The sequence below is a fragment of the Hemiscyllium ocellatum genome, chromosome 28, assembly GCF_020745735.1.
Source record: "Hemiscyllium ocellatum isolate sHemOce1 chromosome 28, sHemOce1.pat.X.cur, whole genome shotgun sequence".
Taxonomy (NCBI): Eukaryota; Metazoa; Chordata; class Chondrichthyes; order Orectolobiformes; family Hemiscylliidae; genus Hemiscyllium; species Hemiscyllium ocellatum.
This window is the reverse complement of record NC_083428.1, coordinates 9,065,883-9,071,294: the sequence shown is the minus strand read 5'-3', so window position 1 is coordinate 9,071,294 and position 5,412 is coordinate 9,065,883.

The window sequence follows — 5,412 nt, the reverse complement described above, 5'->3', positions numbered from 1 at the left end:
ATTATCCAAATGAGAGCCAACCGCAACAATTGAACTATTATGTGAGTGTGCCACTGTATCACCTACAAGCTGCACTGCAGAAACTCACCAAGGCTCCTTAGGCAGCATCTCACAAATCCATGACCACTACCATGTAGAAGGACAAGGATAATAGATACACATGATACATATATACACCTTTACAAGTTCCCTTTGAAGTCAGACACCATGCTGACTTTGACAGATATCACCATTTCCAGTTATGTTCACTGGGTCAAAGGCATGGAACGCCCTCCAAAATGGCCTTGTGGGTCTACCAACGCCACTTGGATTACAGACGTTCAAGACAGCAGCTCACCACCAACCTCTCAGGGTAATTAGGGAAAGGTAATAAATACTAGCCCAGCAGCAATGCCCACATCTCATTAAAGGATAAAAACTTCTTTTTTAAATATTATTTGGGCAACTTGGTTCCACTGCCGTTTCTAGTAGGACACTCCATATGCAAATAACACATTCCTAAGAAAATCTGACTGAGAATTGTTCTAAACCTAGGGGTAAGACATTGAAGTTTCTGAAGCTAGCTAATACCATAAATGTGCATCTGCAGGCACAAAGGTGTCATAAGGTAATTAAGGCAAGGCACCATTAATGACCATTAAAACGTGTTCCACTCCTTAATAGCTGATGATTCATCCTTTTCCTTAAATCCACTATCCCACCCTGTTTCCATAACCCTAAATTCTCTTTGTGCTCAGAAAAGAGACCATGAGATGTAGGGGCAGAAGTGGGCCATTCAGCTCATCAAGGCTGTTCTGCCAGTCAATGAGTTCAAGGCCGATCTGATAAACCTCAACTCAGCTTTCTTGCCTTTACCCCACAACCCTCTACTCCCTTACTGATTAAAATTGAAAATAGGAACAAGAGTAGGCCATTAAACCCTTTGAGCCTATCGTACCATTCAGTATGATCATGGCTGGCCATCCAACTCAGAACCATGCTGATAACAAAAAATGCTGGAAATCACAGCAGGTCAGGCAACATCCATGGAGAGAGAGCAAGGTAATGTTTCTAGTCTAGGTGACACTTCCACAGAGCTGACATCACTTCGCATCAGCTCTGATGATGAGTCATAGAGTGAAAGAGATGTAAAGCACGGAAACAGAACCTTCAGTCCAACTCGTCCATACCAACCAGATATCCCAACCTAATCTACCCCACCTGCCAGCACCCAGCCCATATCCCTCCAAACCCTTCCTAGTCATATACACGTCCAAATGCCTTTTAAATGTTGCAGTTGTACCAGACTCCATCACTTCCTTTGTCAGCTCATTTCAACATGCATGAAAAAGTTGCCTCTTAGGTCTCTTTTTATATCTTTCCCCTCTCTCACTAAACTATGCCTTCTAGTTCTGGACTCCCACACCCAAGGGAAAATACCTGTCTATTTACCCTAACCATGTCATTCATGATTTTATAAACTTCTATAAGGTCACCCCTCAGCCTCTGACATTCCAGGGAAAACAGTCTCAACCCATTCAACCTCTCCCCGTAGCTCAAATCCTCCAACCCTGGCAATATCCTTGTAAATCTCTTCAAAACCTTTTCAAGTTTCACAATATCATTCTGATAGGGACCAGAACTGCATGCAATATTCCAAGCATGGCCTAACCAATGTCCTGTACAGCTGCAACATGACCTCCCAACTCCTGTACTCAACACTATGCCCAATAAAGGAAAGCAAACCAAACACCTTTTTCACTATCTTTTCTGCCTGCAACTCTACTTTCAAGAAGCTATGAATCTGAGTCATCTAGATTCAAAACGTTAAGTTGCTCTCTCTCCATGGATTTTGCCTGACACGCCGTGATTTTCGGTATTTCTTGTTTTCAGTACAGATTGCAGCATCTGCAGTAATTTACTCCTACAACGCAGAACCATGTTCCTGCTTTTGCTCCCATAACCTTTGATCCCATTAGCTCTAAGAATCATATCTATCTCCTTCTTAAAAATCTGTCTAACTCAGCCTTGAATATACTTAATGACCCAGCCCGTTTAGCTCTCTGCAATAAATAAATCTGGATTTACTACACTTTCAGGAAAGAAATTCCTCCTTATCTCTCTCTTAAATGGATGACCCCAGACACTGAAATCATGCCCTCTGGTCCTAGACTCTCTCACAAGGGGAAACTACCTCTTAGCATTTACTGCTTAGCATCTAACACCTAGCTGCTTAAGAATCTTATATATTTCAACAAGGTTTCCTCTCATTTTTCTAAACTCTACTGAGTACAGACCCAACCACTAAACCTGTCCTCATTAAAAAAAAACACTGAGTATACCCCACACCAAGTGGATCATCTCTGGGCTGCCTTTAATGCCAGTATATCTTTAAGTAGATAAGAGACTAAAGCTAACGGGTAAAAAATGAAGTCTGCAGATGCTGGAGATCACAGTTGAAAATGTGTTGCTGGTTAAAGCACAGCAGGTCAGGCAGCATCCAAGGAATAGGAAATTCGACGTTTCGGGCATAAGCCCTTCTTCAGGAAGATTCCTTGGATGCTGCCTGACCTGCTGTGCTTTAACCAGCAACACATTTTCAACAAGAGACTAAAGCTATTCACAATATTCCAGAACCCATAGTGATTTTTTTTAAGTTTAAGCAAGACCTCCCTATTTTTATACACCACTGTCTTCAAAGGAAAAGGCCAACCTTCCCTACTTCCTACTGCAAGGACCCCTAAATCCCTCTGTACAGCAGTTTTCTGCAGTCTTTACCCATTTAAATAGTATTCAACTCTTCTCTTCTTTCTGTCAATGTGCATAACTTCATGTTTTCCCACATAACGTTTCATCTGCCAAGTTTTTGCACACTTGCTTTACCTGCCTGTATCGTGTAGACTTTTCGTGTCAACCTCACTACCTGCCTTCCCATCTGTTTTTTGTTGTCACCTAGTGATTAGTATATTTACTTCCCTCGCTCAAAGAAAATTTCAAGTTTAGCCTCTAAGGACAAGATGATTTCAGAAGTTCAAGACATAAAATGTTTGAAGAATTGCACATGGTTGCTGGAAACTTTGGGAGAAATGGAATGAAATGAATAGGTGTAAAAGTCCAAGGAGGAATTTGGGCAAACGGAGACCTGGTTCTGAACAGTTCTAAAGAACCAACCCCTGGTGATGATAAAACTTAATGTGTTGTGATTTTTACAAACAGGTTTACTAGCCCTCTTTAATCTTACTCTTAATTACCACAATGTACCTTCATGAAAGCAATTTGGAGTCTAATGCCCGTCAGCCACAACCAGATTTTGCAAACCCAACTTTGAAAAGGAAAGTGAGTTATTGACCCAGAATGTAAAATTTACAACTATTCTGATTTACTCTTTACATAAATAGAGTAATAAAATCAACATTAAATCTCTTTCAGCAATTTAGAGGCAATTTATAATTGCCTGCATTTTCTCATCTACAGCAATGAAGGGTACAGGCCAGGTAGAGAAAGACTTGCATTTATATTGCACCTTTCTTGACCACTGGTGGTCTCAAAATACTTTGCGTTCAATGAAGAATTTTTAAATGCAGTCACTGTTGTAATGTGGGAATCATGGAAGCCAATTTTCACTCAACAAACACCTACGGATAGCGATGGTCAGTGTGATAATGACCAAATAATCTGTTTTTGATCATCTCAATGTTGATTACATACGTATTGATCAGGACACTGTCGGATAACACCCTCACTGTTCCACAAAATAGTGGCACAAGACCTTTACATACACCTGAGGGGAAGGTGAAACCTCCATTTAACGTCTCATCAGAAATATTGCACCTGTAATAGTTCCTTAGTGCTGTACTGAAGCTTTCATCTAGATTTTTGATTTAACTCTTGCATTGGGTTTGAGCCAACACTTTCTGATACAGAGGCAAAAATGCTACCTACTGAGCCACACCTGACAGCTGAACTGGGTGCATTCCCCATCAATAGGGAATATCCCTGGACAATACCATAGGAAAACCGCTGGCTAAACAAAACAAAAAAAACACACACACAAAGCATCCATTGCTTTACATATACCAAATAGTCTTTAATTGGTAGATCCTTTTGCAGTTCCAGTATATTACAAAACCATAAAGTTATCAAAAAACATAAACAGGGAAACACTCCAGTAACGTAATAAGCATACTACAAAACAGGATGTAATGAGAGAAAGACTGTAGTGATCACTTCTGGGTCCACAATTATTTACATAGTATGTTAATGACTTGGATGAAGGAAGTGGTGTCGGTGAAAGCAAGTTTGTCGGTGAGAGCAAAAAACAAATGGGAATAAAATAGTGAGGTTGATGCAAAGAATGTCTATAAAGGAGCACAGGCATGTCTCTCTATTAGAAATAGACAATTGGTTATGTATGTGCGGTAAAGTGAGGAGTCAGGGCCTCCATGAACTACCATACTGTCAGCTTTATTCTGCACTATACTTTAGTCATCTAGCCAACTGAGCAAATACACCAAATAACCAAGGAAGTTATATGTAAACATATTGTGTTTCATTATGGTGGAAAGGCAATTCATTTTTATGTTGATGGAAGATTAAGAGGAATTGGAAACTTTTTTTAAAAAGTAGGACAATGTGACAAAGTTGCTCCTTTAACAAAGCTAGGTTGTCCTTAGTTTTTTCTTCAGGAGATCATGAAACATAGGTTCCCAAATGTCTGAGTTTGGATAGGTTTTAGGGCCAATTTGTTTACAGCTAATAGATACTGTCTCAGGCAGAAGGCTTTCAAATAAAAAAATCTTTTATATGCCAGTTCTCCCAGCTCAGCTTTTCTCTGGTTTTGTTTTGTTTTAAAAAAGCAGTAGTTGCGTGGAAACGCTACTGGAATTCAAAAGCAAGCTCAGGCTAGTTCTTTCTCTCTAACTCCTATCCTGTAAAAAGTTGTGTTTGATTTTACCTTTTGTGCTAAGGATATTTATGGGGATTGTTTCAAGTATTTTGGAACAGTACCATTAAGTGGGATGATCTGTTGGGTTTTCAGAATTGTTCGGTATTCTGTTTTCTGTCTTATGTGTTTCATTCAGTAATCTTGGAAATAAATTGTTTTGTTTCAAACTAAGTGGTTTGACTAAGGAGCTGATTCTCTCCTGGAATACCCAACTTTACACCTGCTTAAAACAACTAGCAAAGTTAAGGTCTGGGCTACGTTCTTGAAAAGCTTTGAAGGGTGTGCCTGATCCATAACAAACAATCCCTTAAGCCTGGTCTGCCAGTAAATAAAGTTGATGATTGACCTATCTCAAATCCACTTTTCAGTAACTTTATTGGGAAGGAACAGCAAAGTCACTTCAAATAAATTTTCTTCCTTGGTTACACATTCTTCCAAAGAAGAATTCTCGCTCCACACATCACAGCTTACACACTCTGCTTAATCAA